Genomic DNA, 15,498 nt, shown 5'->3' on the forward strand with positions numbered 1-15,498 from the left:
TTTTAGATTATTTTTAAGGCCAAGCCTCCCTTGAGCAATGATCTCTTACCTATGGCTTCCACATAGTGAGATAACAGGAAAATTACACTATATCTAGCTTTCTTTGTTTTTGTAGTTTTTTAAGAATTTTTTTGTCAAAAGTGGTCATGATATCATTCTTATAAATCTCTGCCTCCTAATTAGCAAGGTTGAGTGTCACCAGTATCAAATGACCAATTGCTCCACATGTTTAATTGGGACAACTAATAGATGTTTTGCTAGCTGCCAGTGGCTCACATCATCAATCCTAGCTACTCAGGAAACTGAGGTCTGAAGATTGTGGGTTAAAATGAGCCCAGGATAGAAAGTCCATGAGATTCTTACCTCCAATTAACTACCATAAAGTTGGAAGTGGTACTATGGCTCAAGTGGTAGAGTGCTAACATTTAGCAAAGCAGCTCAGGGACAGCACTCAGACAGCAGAATCAACACACACACACACAAAGATAGATGCTTCTAGTTCCTGGCCATGTTCTTTTTTATAATGCTTCTTTTGGTGAAGACTTTGTAAGTCAAATAATCTTGATGCAAAGTAATAGCTATGCTGTCTTGGGCTTGTGGTCCTCAGCTTCATCTTCCTTGCTTGTACAATGAAGAAATTTCTTTGCCAAACTGGTGCAGTGGGAGAATCCAGTCATAATATTCAATGTACATGTGTGAAAATGTGACCACGTAAATGGAAGGGGTGGGGTTGGGTGAGATAAGGAAGAATGATCAAATTAATGACCGATCAAGATGTACTCACAAACCGACATATTAAATTAAAACTCCTTTGTACACTATTTATGTATCATTTTGTAAGTAGAAAAAAATGAAACCAGTGCTTCAGTGCAATCCACACATCTTAGGTATAGATTGCTCAAAGCTGTTTCTTTTAAAGAATACAGGACAGAGAAGAGTGGAACAAATCATTTACAGAATAAAACTGATCAACTCTATCCCAAAGTTAACATCAATAGTGATGTTGACCATACACGTTTGATTTCATGCACTGAGAATACATTTCCACCCATCCCCCAATCCTGGGTTTAAATTCAGGGTCAAGATTCTGTCTCCCCTACCCACTCATAGCTAATGCTCTAACATTTGAGCCACAGATCCAATTCGGGCTGTTTTTGTTTAATTGGAGACGAGTCTCATGGATTTTCCTGCCCAGACTGACTTCAAATTATAATCCTCAGATCTCAGGCTTGGAATATAGGTGTCAGCCATCAGTACCCAGCTTGAGAACTCACTTTTCTACTGTAATTCTCCTCCCCGAAATCTCATAGCCACAATCTTGGGAGAAAAGATTCAGAGAGCCCCCAATTGAAGAACATTATATAGAATGCCCTGTCCCATACACCTAAAAAGGGAGAAATGCTATCTCTCTCCCTTTGATGAAACAATAGATGTTAGATTATTATGTGAAAATAATAGTAGATATTATTATAATGCTCTCAATATCTATTCCCATCCCCATTAATACCAGGCTTGGTTGTAGAACTTACTTTGACAAATGACATGTGAGAATTGATGGCATGTGTCTTTTCTGAGCTTTACCCCTGTGGTTTTCACTTTTTGCATCCCTTGGGAACCTCCAGCAGTCAGTCTGGTTCCCCGAATGGACACCATGCTGAGTGGAAGTGGATCTGGAATAGGCTTTGTAGCATGAGAGAGAGTAAACAAAATTGTAAGGTATTGCGTCCTTGGGGTTGGTTTCCCCAGTAAAATTAAGCTCACATTGAGGTCCCAGCTCTAGGTAGTCTAGGTCTCTTTCTCTCTATTCCCTCCCACTTCCTTCTCATTCTTCCTGAATATTTCCTTTTTCTCCTCAGGTGACACCAATTCGTGAGTCTCATTATCCTAGAAATTTGTTTTAGGGTTAAACATTGTGGCTTTCTGTTTTACATTTTCTCTTAAGTGTTTCTTCACTTTTGTCTTTCTGGAGTTTTCAGCCAGAAGCTCCCAAGTGTGATGGATCTTGAGATAAAAACCCTCTGCCAGGGCTGAGAAGGTAGCAGCATGGTAGAGTGCTTGCATTGCATGCATGAGTCCCTAGGTTCGATTCCTCAGCCCCACATAAGCAGTAAAAGCTGGACAAGACACTGTGGCTTAAGTGGGATAGTGTTAGCCTTGTGCTAAAGAGTTGAGGGACAGTGCCCAGGCCCAGATTTCAAGCCCCAAAACAGACCAAAGATATTTTTTACATGAAGTAAGCCAGGCCCAAAGAAGCATAGGTCTCATGGTTTCTCTTATTTTCAATAACTAGTACATGTCTGAGACAAGCAGAAACTGTCAGACAAGTTGATGTTAGGCGAAATGAACCCCAAGATAAGAATTCAATTTTTTTTCTTTCTTGTGATTGTTTCTATCATATTTATAAGATGATTTCTTTGTTGCTTTTTATGTCCCTCCCCCACGGTATGCCCCGTGTGTTCACTGCACTTGATATTGGCATACTTTGTGCAGGGGAAGTGAAAAAACAAATTGTTTAAATTGGGGTACAGGTGGATCCATTGCAACAATGAGATGTGTAAGACGTTATGTTGAAAAACAAACTTTACAACTTTAGTGGGAGGGGGGTCTGAGGAGGGACCATGAGGTGGGGGTGGTGAGTTGGGAAGGGATGGGAAGGGAAATCAAAGGAGGAGGTCACAATGCTTGATAAGATATGTACTCATTACCTTGCCCATGTAATTGTAACCCCTCTGTATGGTATTTACACAATTAAAAATAAATAAATTTCTCTGCCATATCTGCCTTACTTGCTTTCACTCCCCTCATGTTGGCCTACTAGGAGGCCAGAATAACATGAAGCTCCAGAAACCTTTTGGATAGAAAAAGAAACCACCGCATGGGAAGTGGGGGTGTATTACAAGAGATTGGGAACTGAACACAGGTAGAAGGGATCATAGCTTCAGCCTCAGCTGTCTTCTGAATCATTGCCCAGTTACCAGCTGTAAGCCTTTGCTCCAAAATCTATGTGGCGAATTCTGCAATTATTACTGTATCATCCACACACACAGACTTAGTTAGGCATCCAGCATGACATAAAATATACATTTCTTAAATCAGAGAAATCTGTACCGGAGAAAATGTGCAGAAAGAACTTCATTTAATCAGGTTCACTTCATTTTTACAGGCTTATAATTTGACTGAGAGAATATCAAATTCTCTTAGCCTTCACAAAATCAAAATATCCAAGCAATACACCACTGTAATGAAAAAAATCTTTTTACTAAAGTGAGTATTTGGAATGGGAAAAAATCAAATATTATAAAACTTAAAAATTGATCAAATACCAAAAGACAAAGAAAGACACTGATCAAGAACGAAATACAAATATGTTTAATAAATAAATGAAATGTTTGAGATTTTTATCCACATAGGAAATACATAGGAAAATAAATAGGAAAGTCACTGAGATCCCATCTTACACACCAGAAGAGCTATCACCATGCAAATAAAAAAAACTGCTGGAGAGGTTGAAATGAATCAGGAACTGCGTTTGGTGGTGTGGCATTGTAAACTAGTGAAACCCATATGGAGATCATAATGGAAGTTTACACGATACAAAAAAGACACATATCTTGAAGACCATTATTGCAACCTGGATACATACTGAAAGAATATAAATCAATATGAACATATATGTTCACGGCAGCAATATTCATAGCAATCAAGCTGTGTAATCAACCTGGATGTTCCATAAAGAGGGAATAAAGAAAATGCACCTTTCATAGCTATAAACATGTTTTGGTATATAAGAGAAGTGGATGATTCTACTATATCATTGCTAAATATTTTTCGATAGATTCTTAATCATAATTTCACTGGTTTTGTGGCATTGTGTTTTTTCTTTAATGAAGGACTTCCATATTGATTTCAGAGCAGTTACAATAGGATGAAAATATCATTTAAAATGTGCATATTAGATAAAAATTTAAATTTATAAATGAACACATACAGATCATCATATAGAGTTTATAATTTGAAGCAATTTTAAGAAGGCAACAGTAGGGGGAAAAGACAATGTTAGAAGCTTAATAACAAATATACAGATATGGAAAAATACAAAAAAGGTGCATCTAATTAGTGCTAACAGTAACAAAACATTTTCCTCAGGTTTTAAAAATGAAACTATTAAAATAATACTTAATAACATCAAATAACTATGGCATGGAAGAAAATATAGCATAGACATATTTTCCCCAAAAGTTTGTTTTATATTATAACAAATGGATTAAAACAAAATGTAATTACATGTCTGAAGATGATAACACTTTCAAGTGTCATTGTTTGAATCCAGCAAAGAAAAGTAACCGACAAGTACAGGGTAAGAACAACCTGGGTTATGGAAGAAGATACTTAGTAGAACTTTGTGAGGAAAGAATGTGCTACTTTTTCCTCATCAAATTAGTACAGCTACCTTTTGAGAGAACACTTGTAGTCAGAGCCGTGGAGTTACTAATTTAGGTAGTAATTTATTAATTTTATTCCCGAATCCTGTGATGTGATTCCCAAATGATGTGAGTGATCCTAGATTTTCGGAGCCCTTTTTTCACACAGAGTTTCTAATTCTTCCCCATGCCAATGATTCTTCTGCTACTCTCATTTCTCCTTGTTTCTCAACTCAAATCCTGTGACATTTAGTTTCATGAGAAAGAGCTGAAGAAAAATGAGGATGGCCGGGTGTCTGAGGTAACATCCATTCCTGTTTGGAGGATCTGGGGAAGGACCACCACGTGGGCCTCATAATTAGATATTAATTGACCTCTTTGGAAATGGAGAAACTCACTCTCTCAGGCAAAATCTGTCATTTCTTGACTTTATCTGAAGAGATTTGGTAATAGGGAACAATTCAGAGAATGAGCTTTCCCACCACCCACCACAGCCTTGTCAGAATGAATAAGATCAAAATTAAAAGTGGCCTCAGTTCCCATAGGGCTAATCAAAAGCCAAGAGATCACACATTCCTCCTCAACAGGGACCTTCTGGTAGGAATAGAGTCTGGGCAAAGTCTAAGATGGAGATAAAATGAGACTGGGCCTAAGGAGGACACAAAAGAATGACCCTCTCTTTGACTACAAGTGAGTTGTGTAGTGAGACATGAAAACTTCCTTCATATATGAAAATTCACTAGGTGAGTTATCTCACTGCCGCTTTGCAGGAGATCAGTGTCCCCAAAGGAGAAGTTGTTAAATGTTGTGACTGCCAGTTTGCTCTCTAGGCTGTTGTCTCTCCCACCCCTTCCCATGCCAGGAATGCATTCCTTCTTTTAGGCACTCAACTGCTTGTCCTCACTCTTAGGCGGGAATACTGTAGGCTATTCTTTTGCCAACCTCTTGCATTTGAGGTAGAATAGGCCCAGGCACAGCTCATGCCAAGGGGTAGATTCAAGAAGGTGAGTATAAGTTCATATTTTTATTGAAAAATAATCATATTGAAAGAATTAAATGAAATTAATAATTGAGAGATTTTGAGTTTATGGCCGCTAAATTTAAGTAATTATTACTAAAACATCTAGAATCATGGATTAGGAAGAGGACAGTGAAGTAGTTTCAATATAATTTGCAAAAGAATCACCATAGCCAGAACAATTAAAGGAACTATTGGCATAGATCCATTTACAATCTTAGGAGTGACCTTGGATTGGTGGCTTTTAGAATAATATCTAAAAGAGAGGGACTTGCTTGGCACTGGTGGCTCACACCTGTAATCCTAGCTACCCTGGAGGCTGAAATCTGAATATTATGATTCAAAGCATGTCCAGACAGAAAAAGCCAGAAGTGGTGCACGGCACAAGTGGTAGAGCACTAGCATTGAGCTCAGGGACACTGCCTAGGCCATGAGTTCAAGCTTCAGGATCAGCAATACAACGACAACAAAACAATAATGATAAAAAGAAATAAAAGAAGGACTTAAAGATATGTGATGGAATGAGGCTGATGTGTAACTGTTTAGGGAACCTACAAGGAGACAAAATTTGGAGCCAAATAATATCTATTCATGACTAATCAAGGATGCAAAGCAAATGCCAAATTCCTCTTCTCAAAAACTTGCAAACTTGGGCTGGGATGGTGGCTCAGTGGTAGAATGCTTGCCTGGTATGTATGAGGCCTTGGGTTCGATTTCTCAGCACCACATAAGCTGAAAAAGCCAGAAGTGGCGCTATGGCTCGAGTGGTAGAGCACTAACCTTGAGCTGAAGAGTTGAGGGACAGGGCCCAGGCCCAGAGTTCAGGCCACATGACTGGCCAAAAAATAAAAAAAAACTAAACTAAACTAAACTTCCAAACATATCTTTTCTCATAATTGCGGAGAGGCTTCTTTTAGAGGAATTCTCCTTATATAGCTCAAGGGAATCAGAACTTCAGTAGAATTTTCCTGTTGAGATGTAATGTGCTTAACTGTACTGAAGCTAATCATGGCTAGGAAAGTATGGACTAATACGTTTGTTGTATTTTTCCTTATAAATATATAATATTCTCAGGTATTATATGAAATACATTTTATAATAAACAATAATTATACATTATATATAAGATATTAACTATATTATAATATAACATATATATTAACAGACTTCCTAATTTTAGAGTTAGGAACAAGCAACATATTAAAAGAAAAATGCTTGAATTTCTGAGTAAGTTCTCTACAACAGGACAATTCCAAGTTTCATTCTCATTACCCAGAGAGCAACATAGGAAAGCGATGCCCATGGAGGTGGTTCCCTGGGTTTTGGAAAGTCTTATTGCATATATATATGAAATATTGTTTTATACTAGTGAATATATCTAAAACTATAATAACAGATAAATAAGTGAACACCTATGTGCACACACACTCAATCACTTTCAAATATAAGAATTTCTTTTCTATGCTGCCTATTCACCTACAGAGAGAGTACATGAGTTGCCATTGAATTGTCCTGGAAGTTCTTTATCTGGCTACTCTAGCTTCACATCCTTTGTTCTGTAAGTAGCCAGATGTTTTGTGTTCAACAATAATACTTGTTACAGGCAAAAGTATCCACCCTGACACACAGAGAAACTTGGATTTAAAGAAATGCCAGAAATAAGTGGGAGGTACACAGTACTTTTCAAAATTGAATAGATTACATATTTATTAGAAAGCTCGTAAGAAAAAATATTCAGTGTAGGATGAAAGACTTCAGAAAACTACAGTATATGTTGTTTAGATGATTTTTTAAAACACAGTCTCTCAGGTGCTGGGAGGGTGGCTCAGTGTAGAGTGCTTGCCTTGCATGCATGAGGTCCTGAGTTTGATTCCTCAGCACCACATAAGCAGAAAAAGATGGAAGAGGTGCTGTGACTCAAGTAGTATCACTAGCCTTGAGCTGAAGAGCTGAGAGACAGTACCCAGGACCCAGAGTTCAAGCCCCACAACCAACAATAACTAAACAAAACAGTCTTTCACTTTTGTGTGCTCAACATTGTAACACTAGTGCTTCAGTCTAGGGCTAAGATTTTAGGTGTGGACATTTATAAACACTCCTGATTCAGATTCGAATTGATAAAATTTTTAATCAATATTTTGTTCTTATTAATTTTGCTCTTTGTAAATTCACATAGACCTATAAAAAACGGTGTGGCCATCCCAATAACATTCTCGAAGTACTTCCTAATGATGACTTACAAAAAGTTGTATTCTATTACACCAAGGAAAACAATGCTACAAATAAGGAAAACCAATACATAAATATTAATGATTAATAAAATAAAAAACAAAACATTTACCACTGTTTCCAGTATTTGAAATGTACTACATATTCGATTTATTATTTTCTCATATTGCTGTACATTTAAAACTGCCTAAGTCTATGATGCTCAACAAGAATTTTATAGGCTATGAGAAGCCTTTAAAGTTACCCACTAAGATTATTATTTATGGTTCATCTCATCATTTGTATATGGCTTATACCATCATTTGTTCCTCGCTAACATATAAAATAAGGAAGCCCTTAAATTTTAACAGAAACTGTGAAGTTAATGTCTTAAATCTTCACTCTGCGTCTTTACACAAACACTTTGCAACTTCTCATTAGTAAAGTTTCTATAACTCTGAAATGTACATACTTAGTAGTATATGACTGCTACCATGAATCTTAAATGCTTTAATGAAAAGTTTTACAACCTGCTAAATAGTCTTAATTTTGGCATATATGAGCACATTCCCAAAATTAAACATATTTAAAACATTAAAATTTTAACAAACCTTAACACTTTCTATAGTGTTCATTATGACAGGTTCCTTGTACAGAATAATTGAATTCCTCCTCCTACACATCCGTTGAACAACAAATGTCTGGAATTATTTTGTTTTTGACATGTCAATCTTGACTTTATTCTTAAATGTGTTCTTATGTAAGAAATACATGGTTCTAAAATTTCACGACAATTCTTTTGAATTTAATTTTTGTGGAATTGTCTAGTTTAAGAAAATCAATTACTCTTTATATATAAAATTGTTCTGTGCTCAATTCAGTAGCACATACACTAACAATGGAACAATAAAGAGAAGAATAGCCCCTGACTGAGGATGACACTCAACTTTGTGAAGCATTCCAGATTTTTAAAAGAACAGATTTCCTGATGGGATGTGGACAGAAGGTAACCTTAATGCCTTGTTGTTGGGAGTTTAAACTTGTTCGAAGACCTTGGAAAGTAGTATGGAGGTTCCTCAAAAGACTACAGAGAGCGCCCCTAAGACCCAGCAATCCCATTTTGGGCATTCACCCAAATGATCAAAAACAAGACCATAGTAAAACTACCAGCAAAACTATGTTCCTTTCAGCATTATTTACCATAGCTAAGATACATAACCAAACCCGATGCCCCCCAGTAAACGAATGGATCAAGAAAATGTGTGTGTGTGTGTGTGTGTGTGTGTGTGTGTGTGTGTGTGTGTGTGTGTGTGTGTGTGTACTGGAATTTTATGCCTCCATCAGAAAGAATGACATCACCCAGTTTGTTAGGAAATGGAAAGACTTGGAAAAAATTATATTAAGTAAATTATTCCAGGCCCAAAGAAGTGAAGTTAGCCAGGCCCAAAGAAACATACATCCCATGTTTTCCTTATTTGCAATAACTAGTATGTGTCTGAGACAAGCAGAAAAGGTCAGATAAGTCGATGTTAGGGGAATGAACCGTAAGATAAATATTCAAATTTTTTTTTGTTTTTTGTTTTTTTCCTTTCATGCAATTTTTTCTAAAATATTTATAAGACGATTTCTATGTTGCTTTGTATGTCCCTCCTCCAAGGTATAACCCATGCTTTCACTGCATTTGATGTTGGTATAATTTGTGGAGGGGAAGGAAAAAAACCAATTCATTTAACTCGGGATACAGGTGGACCCATTGCAACAATGATATGTACAAGACATTATGTCAAAAAATGAACTTTAATACTTTGAGGGGAAGAGGACCAGGTTGGGGAAGTGGGAGAGTATGGTAAGGGATGGGAAGGGGAAACAAAGAGGAAGCAACAATGCTTGGTAAGAAATGTACTCGTTATCTTGCCCATGTAATTGTAAATCCTCTGTCAGTATTCTCAAAATAAAAAAAAAAAATAAATGCACTCAGTAACTAGCCCATGTAATTGTAACCCCTCTGTATGGTATTTTCACAATTAAAAAAAGAAACATAGGTCCTATGGTATCCCTTATTTGCAATAACTAATATATCTCTGGGATAAGCAAAGAAGGTATGGTAAGGCAAAAAAAAAACAAAAAAGGAGGAGGCAACAATGCTTGATAAGAAATGTACGCATTACCTTTTCCATGTAATTGTAACTCCTCTGTATGGTATTTTCACAATTAAAAAAAAGAAAAAGTCAAAACATGTGCATATGACTAGATAATATGATGTTAAGGTAAATGAACCCCAAGATAGGGACACAAGTGGTTTTTTATTTCTTTCTGTTGTTTCTAATATATTTATAACGTACGATGTGATTTATTTTTATGTGCATCCCCCACAGTTAAACCCCTGTTTTCACTGTATCTGATGTTGGTGCACCTCCATCTTGTATATACACTTCTCTAATTTGGGGATGGAAAGGGAAAAAACAAAATTCTTAAATAAGGATACAGTATGACCCATTGCAACAATGTGATGCACAAGACAGTATGTTGAAAAATGAACTTTACAATTTAGGCGGGTGGGGGGAGGGCAGCGTACTTGTGGAGGTGGGAGGGAAGGGATGGTGGGGGAAAACAAAGGAGGATGTAACAGTGCTTGATAGGAAATGTATTCGTTACTTTTTTCATGTAACTGTAACCACTCTGTACAGTACTTTTACAATATAAAACATAAAAATGTTCTGGGATGGAAGACAATATATCCCCTATTTTACCCATATAATATCGTTAACAAAGAAATTAATGCAAAACACTGATATGAAGATATTTTGAATAAATGTGTGTGTGTGTTTGGGTATGTGCATGCCCGCGCATTTTCATTCTCAGAGTTTGAATTCAGTGCATCAAGGTCTTGCTAGGCCATTCCTCTCTAGATTGATGAGGTACTATATAAGCTACATCTCCATTCTTGTCTCTTTGCTAGTTCATTAATTTTTTTAAAAAATAATCTCATGAATATTTTTTGTCCTGATTGGCTTCCAACGGTTATCCACGGATCTCAGTTTCTTGAGCAGATACCAGAGTGGACAGGATTACAGGTGTGACCAAGAAGCACAAGGCTTTCAGAATAATTTAAAAAGTAGAAGAAAATTTACTTCATGGAGGCTTGTTTATCATCTTCTGCTTTTAAAGCATTTTGGAGTGATTATATGTGAATTTATTTCATTTTTGGATTCTTAAAAGACAGTAAGTCCTTTTTTTGTTTTTGTTTTTGTTTTGGTCATGCAGCTTGAACTCTGGGCTTGGGCGTTGTCCGTGCGCCTTTCAGCTGAAGGCGAGTGCTCTACTCCTTGAGCCACAGTGCCATTTCTGCTTTCTTAGTGGTTTATTGGAGATAAGAGTCTCACAGACTTTCCAGCCTGGGATGGCTTTGAAGCGCAATCCTCAGATCTCAGCTCCTTCTGTAGCCAGGATTATATGGTGGCGTGAGCCACCAGCTACCGTCTATTTTTAGTACTGTTAAAAACGTATACTGGAACTGTGGAACAGAAGAAATTTGTCTCTCTTTAGACCTCAATTACCAACACAGTCTGTGTTGAAGACAAAATGTGACAGAAAACAATTACTGTGGGCAATAATTGCTGTTATTTCTTGGACAACATGAATATTGAATTGAGAGTGTAAGGGAATGGAGAGGATTTTACCTACTTTTTATTGCTAATTTTTGGAAATTTTGACTCATTCACTTCCCCACTATGTGTCTTTGGGCCATGCACTTAGTGCCTATAATTACAATATTTCCTAACACTAAAATGGTAATAATATTAGAATTATAGCAAATGTTTTCTTAAGAATTAAGAGAAATAAAACTTGTGAAATACTTAAAATAAACTTCTAGGAATGAGCTTACAATTACATGGGCAAGATAATGAGTATATTTCTTATCAAGCATTGTTGCCTCCTTCTTTGCGTCCTGTTCCCATCCTTTCCCATCTCCCCCCACAGCCCCCCATCCCACCAACCACTACCACCCCCTGCCAAAGATGTAAAGTTCGTTTTTCGACATAAGGACTTATACATCTTATTATTGCAATGAGTCCACCTATTTAAATGATTTGTTTTTTTCCCTTCCCCTCCAAAAATTATAACAACATCAAATACAGTGAAAGCATGGGTTTTACCATGGGGGACGGACACACAAATCAACAAAGAAATCATCTTATAAGTGTTAGAAACAATTGCAATAAAGAAAAAATAAATAATTGAGTATTTATCTTGGGGTTCATTTCACCTAACATCAACTTATCTGACCTTTTCTGCTTGTCTCAGATATATACTAGTTATTGCAAATAAGGGAAACCAAGGGACCTATGTTTTTTGGGCCTGGCTTAATTCACTTAATGTAATTTTTTCCAAGACTTTCCATTTCCTAACAAATAGGACAATTCTTTCTTTCTGATGGAGGGCTAGAATTCCATTGTGTATATATATATCACATTTTCTTCATTCTTTCATCTAGTGAGGGGCATTTGGGTTTGTTCCATATCTTAGCCATGGTAAATAATGCTGCAATAAACATAGTTGTGCTGGTAATGGACAAGGGTCTCATATCCAAAATATACCTGGAACTCAAAAAAATTAAATCCCCCAATAACAGATCCTCAAAGAAACAACTGCCCAATAAATAAGTGAGCTAAATACTTAAAGAGAAACTTCTCTGAAGAGGAAAGGAGGATGGTCAATAGACACATGAAGAAATGCTCAACCTCTCTAGCCATAAAAGAAATGCAAATCAAAACAACATTGAGATACCATATCACCTCAGTTAGAATGGCTATAATCAAGAACTCTAACAACAACAGATGATGGAGGGGATGTGGACAGAAGGGAACCTTAATGCGTTATTTTTAGGAGTGTAAACTTGGTCAACAGCTCTGGAAATTAGTATGGAGGTTCCTCCAAAGACTACACATAGAGCTCCTCTATGATCCAACAATACCACTTTGGGACATTTACCCAAATGATCACAAGCAAGCCAGCAGTTTGATAAAATACTAAATAGAATGCAATAAGTATTACAAAAGCCATTACATGTAATGAGAAACCAGAAGGAATGTTCTCTATTGACCATGCTCTGCTTCAAAGGCAGCCAGGTGGATAAATTCTCATGCTGTAAATCAAACTGGTTTTATTATGTCTTGGCAGTATAAAAACATAAGGGACAGAATAATGAAAAGGAATGTTGTAGACTGAGGTGAACTCCATATGAAAATGTGCAAAACTGATGAAAACGTAAAAGTCTCTGAGTAGTATATTGTGTTTTACATCATTTAAGTTAAATTGCAAAAATAGGGAATACCTAAAGGAATGAATTCTCTTTTTGATAGCCAATCAAAGGTCCTTAGAAGATTGAACTCATTCCTCATTCTTGTAGAGGCATCATCAGATGAGAGGAACTCTATTTTTTTTTTTTTTTGCTTCTTTCCATTTATACTTCAGTTTGAAATCTGAACTACATGAGACTGAAAGAAACCTAGAAATATTATACACACAGGCTTTGGAAAAAGCCATGAAAGAAAAATAAATAAAATACATATAGCCTTGTAAAAGGTCTAACTAAATTTATTTATATAGTCTTAAGTGAAAACAGAAAATGATTTAAACAATATAATATTACTGAAAATTGAAAAATGTTAAGAGTTGCTTAATTTTTTCCTTTCTAATATATTGAATTAAGTATTGATTTTATATAGAGAGATTAAAGATGAGATTAACAAGAAACGTATACAAATCAACAAAATTTCTGAATAGAAATGTTTTCCAAAAAGCCCTGAAAAGCGTCAGTGTGTTTACAAAGTAGTGTTTAATACCACTTCTATGCTGGATTAATGCTTTGTGAACAGAAGTCATTAGAGAATTGCAATTGAAAGTTACTGTGACACTAATTCATAACTATTATAACTCTTATCAGAAAAATCAAAGGAACCAGGTGTGGTGGAAAAGGCTTGTAATTCCAAGCATTTAGCAGTTTGGAGTAAGAGGATTTGAGTCTAAGGCCAGTCTGTGGTTCTGCACATAGTAAAATTCTGCCCTTAAAAAATTCAAAATATAATAATGTTGGTGAGAGTGTGAGAAAAGGAAATTTTCTACACTCTTGGTCAAAATACAGGTTAGTATTCTCATTGTAGAAAGTACTTTGCAGTTTTCTAAAGAAATGCAAAGTTGAAATATCATCTGACACACCAATCATTTGATTATTTCTCTCTGGATTACTTGTAAGTATATCTGTAGATGTTTGTTATTCACATTGTTCACAACAGCCGCCCAGATAATAAATAGAAGTTAAGTATTCAACGACAGACTAATAAAGCAACTGTGGTGCATGCACAAATATATTTTTCTGTTTCATCTTTAAAATAACAAGAGATTTCTCCAATTAGGCATAACTTACAATGACCTGAAAGATGTATTCTAAATGAAGAAAAATGTTGTCTTCTGATAGTTGTAAAGCTATACACACACACACACACACACACACACACACACACACACACACACACACACACACACACATACACCAACCTCAATCATTAAGAGAGAAATTTATTTAAAAGTAAAGCAAACTGGAATTGGTGGGGCATTTAGGTCACAATGTAGAAGATAGTAAATATACAGGATGACCAAGTATTTTAATGTACAACATGAGGATACAAAGGACAAAACGGGCCTTACATAGGAATGAAGCTAAATGAGTAGGAGTTGTTCTTCCTAGTAGGTGCTGCTCTTTTAGATGTTCTTCCTTCTGTAATGGATGTCATGAACGTAATTCTTTAAATATACCTGCCTGATTGTAGAAATAATAACAAAAAATGTAGCAATAATGTTGTATGCTCAACATAGAACAAAATGTCAAATTAAAATACATGAGATTATCCTAGATGTAAACTAATAATTACAAATAAGGGAAACAATGGGACCTATGTTTCTTTAAATCTGGGTTACTTCACTTAATATGATTTTTCCCCAAGATCTTCCATATCATTACAAATGAGGTGGTATCATTCTTTCTGATGGAAGCTTAGTATTCCATGTGTGTGTGTATGTGTGTGTATGTGTGTGTGTGTGACATTCTCTTGATCCATTTATCTACTGAGGTGCATCTGGGTTGATTCCATATCCTAGCTATGATAAATAATACTGTGATAAACATAATTGTTCTGGTAGCTTTAGTGTGACCTTGTTTGTGGTCACTTAGGTAAATGCCAAAAAGTGGAATTACTGTGTAATAGGGGAGCATTATTGTGTACATCAAGGATAATCATAGTAGATAAAAAGAATAGCTCAATAGCTATGTACATATGAAGGTGTAATGTGATTCCAAGGGAAATGATCTCCAAGATATGTTCTATCTTGTTGTTGTTCTAAATGTACTACGTGATTTCTTTTTATCCTTTTGTGTTTTCCACACTTATGGTTTATCCTCTGTAGTAACTGTATTTGATTTTGATTCCCTGGGTATTGTAAATATGTTGATCTGAACTAGTTAAGGGAAAGGGAAAAAGTCAAATGGTGAGACAAAGGACAAAAGGGGGAACCTATGAACCAGTGATACTCACAAGACAATATGTTGGAAATAGTCTTGGGGGGGCATTGGGATGGAAGAGTGAGAAAAATGAGGTAAGGGATAACAAGTTATAAAAGAAATGAATTCATTATCTTACTTATGTAAATATAACCCCTCTGTATATTAACTTGACAATAAAATTTAAATAAAAAACATAAAATACATGATAGCAAGCAGCAATACAGGAGATGTGAGTGGGAGATATACTGTACTATACAAAGAAGAGTAAAACAGCTGTGGAGAGCAGTAAT

At 36.0% G+C, this 15,498-nt stretch overlaps 1 non-coding gene across 1 annotated transcript; it reads left to right on the forward strand.

The window, feature by feature from the left end:
- The first annotated feature begins 8,515 nt into the window (after positions 1–8,515).
- LOC122097937 lies at positions 8,516–8,617 on the forward strand. Its single transcript, XR_006145616.1, has one exon. It is a non-coding gene; the product is annotated as a U6 spliceosomal RNA (small nuclear RNA).
- Positions 8,618–15,498: the final 6,881 nt, after the last annotated feature.

Source organism: Dipodomys spectabilis, unplaced genomic scaffold, assembly GCF_019054845.1.
Source record: "Dipodomys spectabilis isolate Male_0828 unplaced genomic scaffold, ASM1905484v1 ptg000441l, whole genome shotgun sequence".
Lineage (NCBI taxonomy): Eukaryota > Metazoa > Chordata > Mammalia > Rodentia > Heteromyidae > Dipodomys > Dipodomys spectabilis.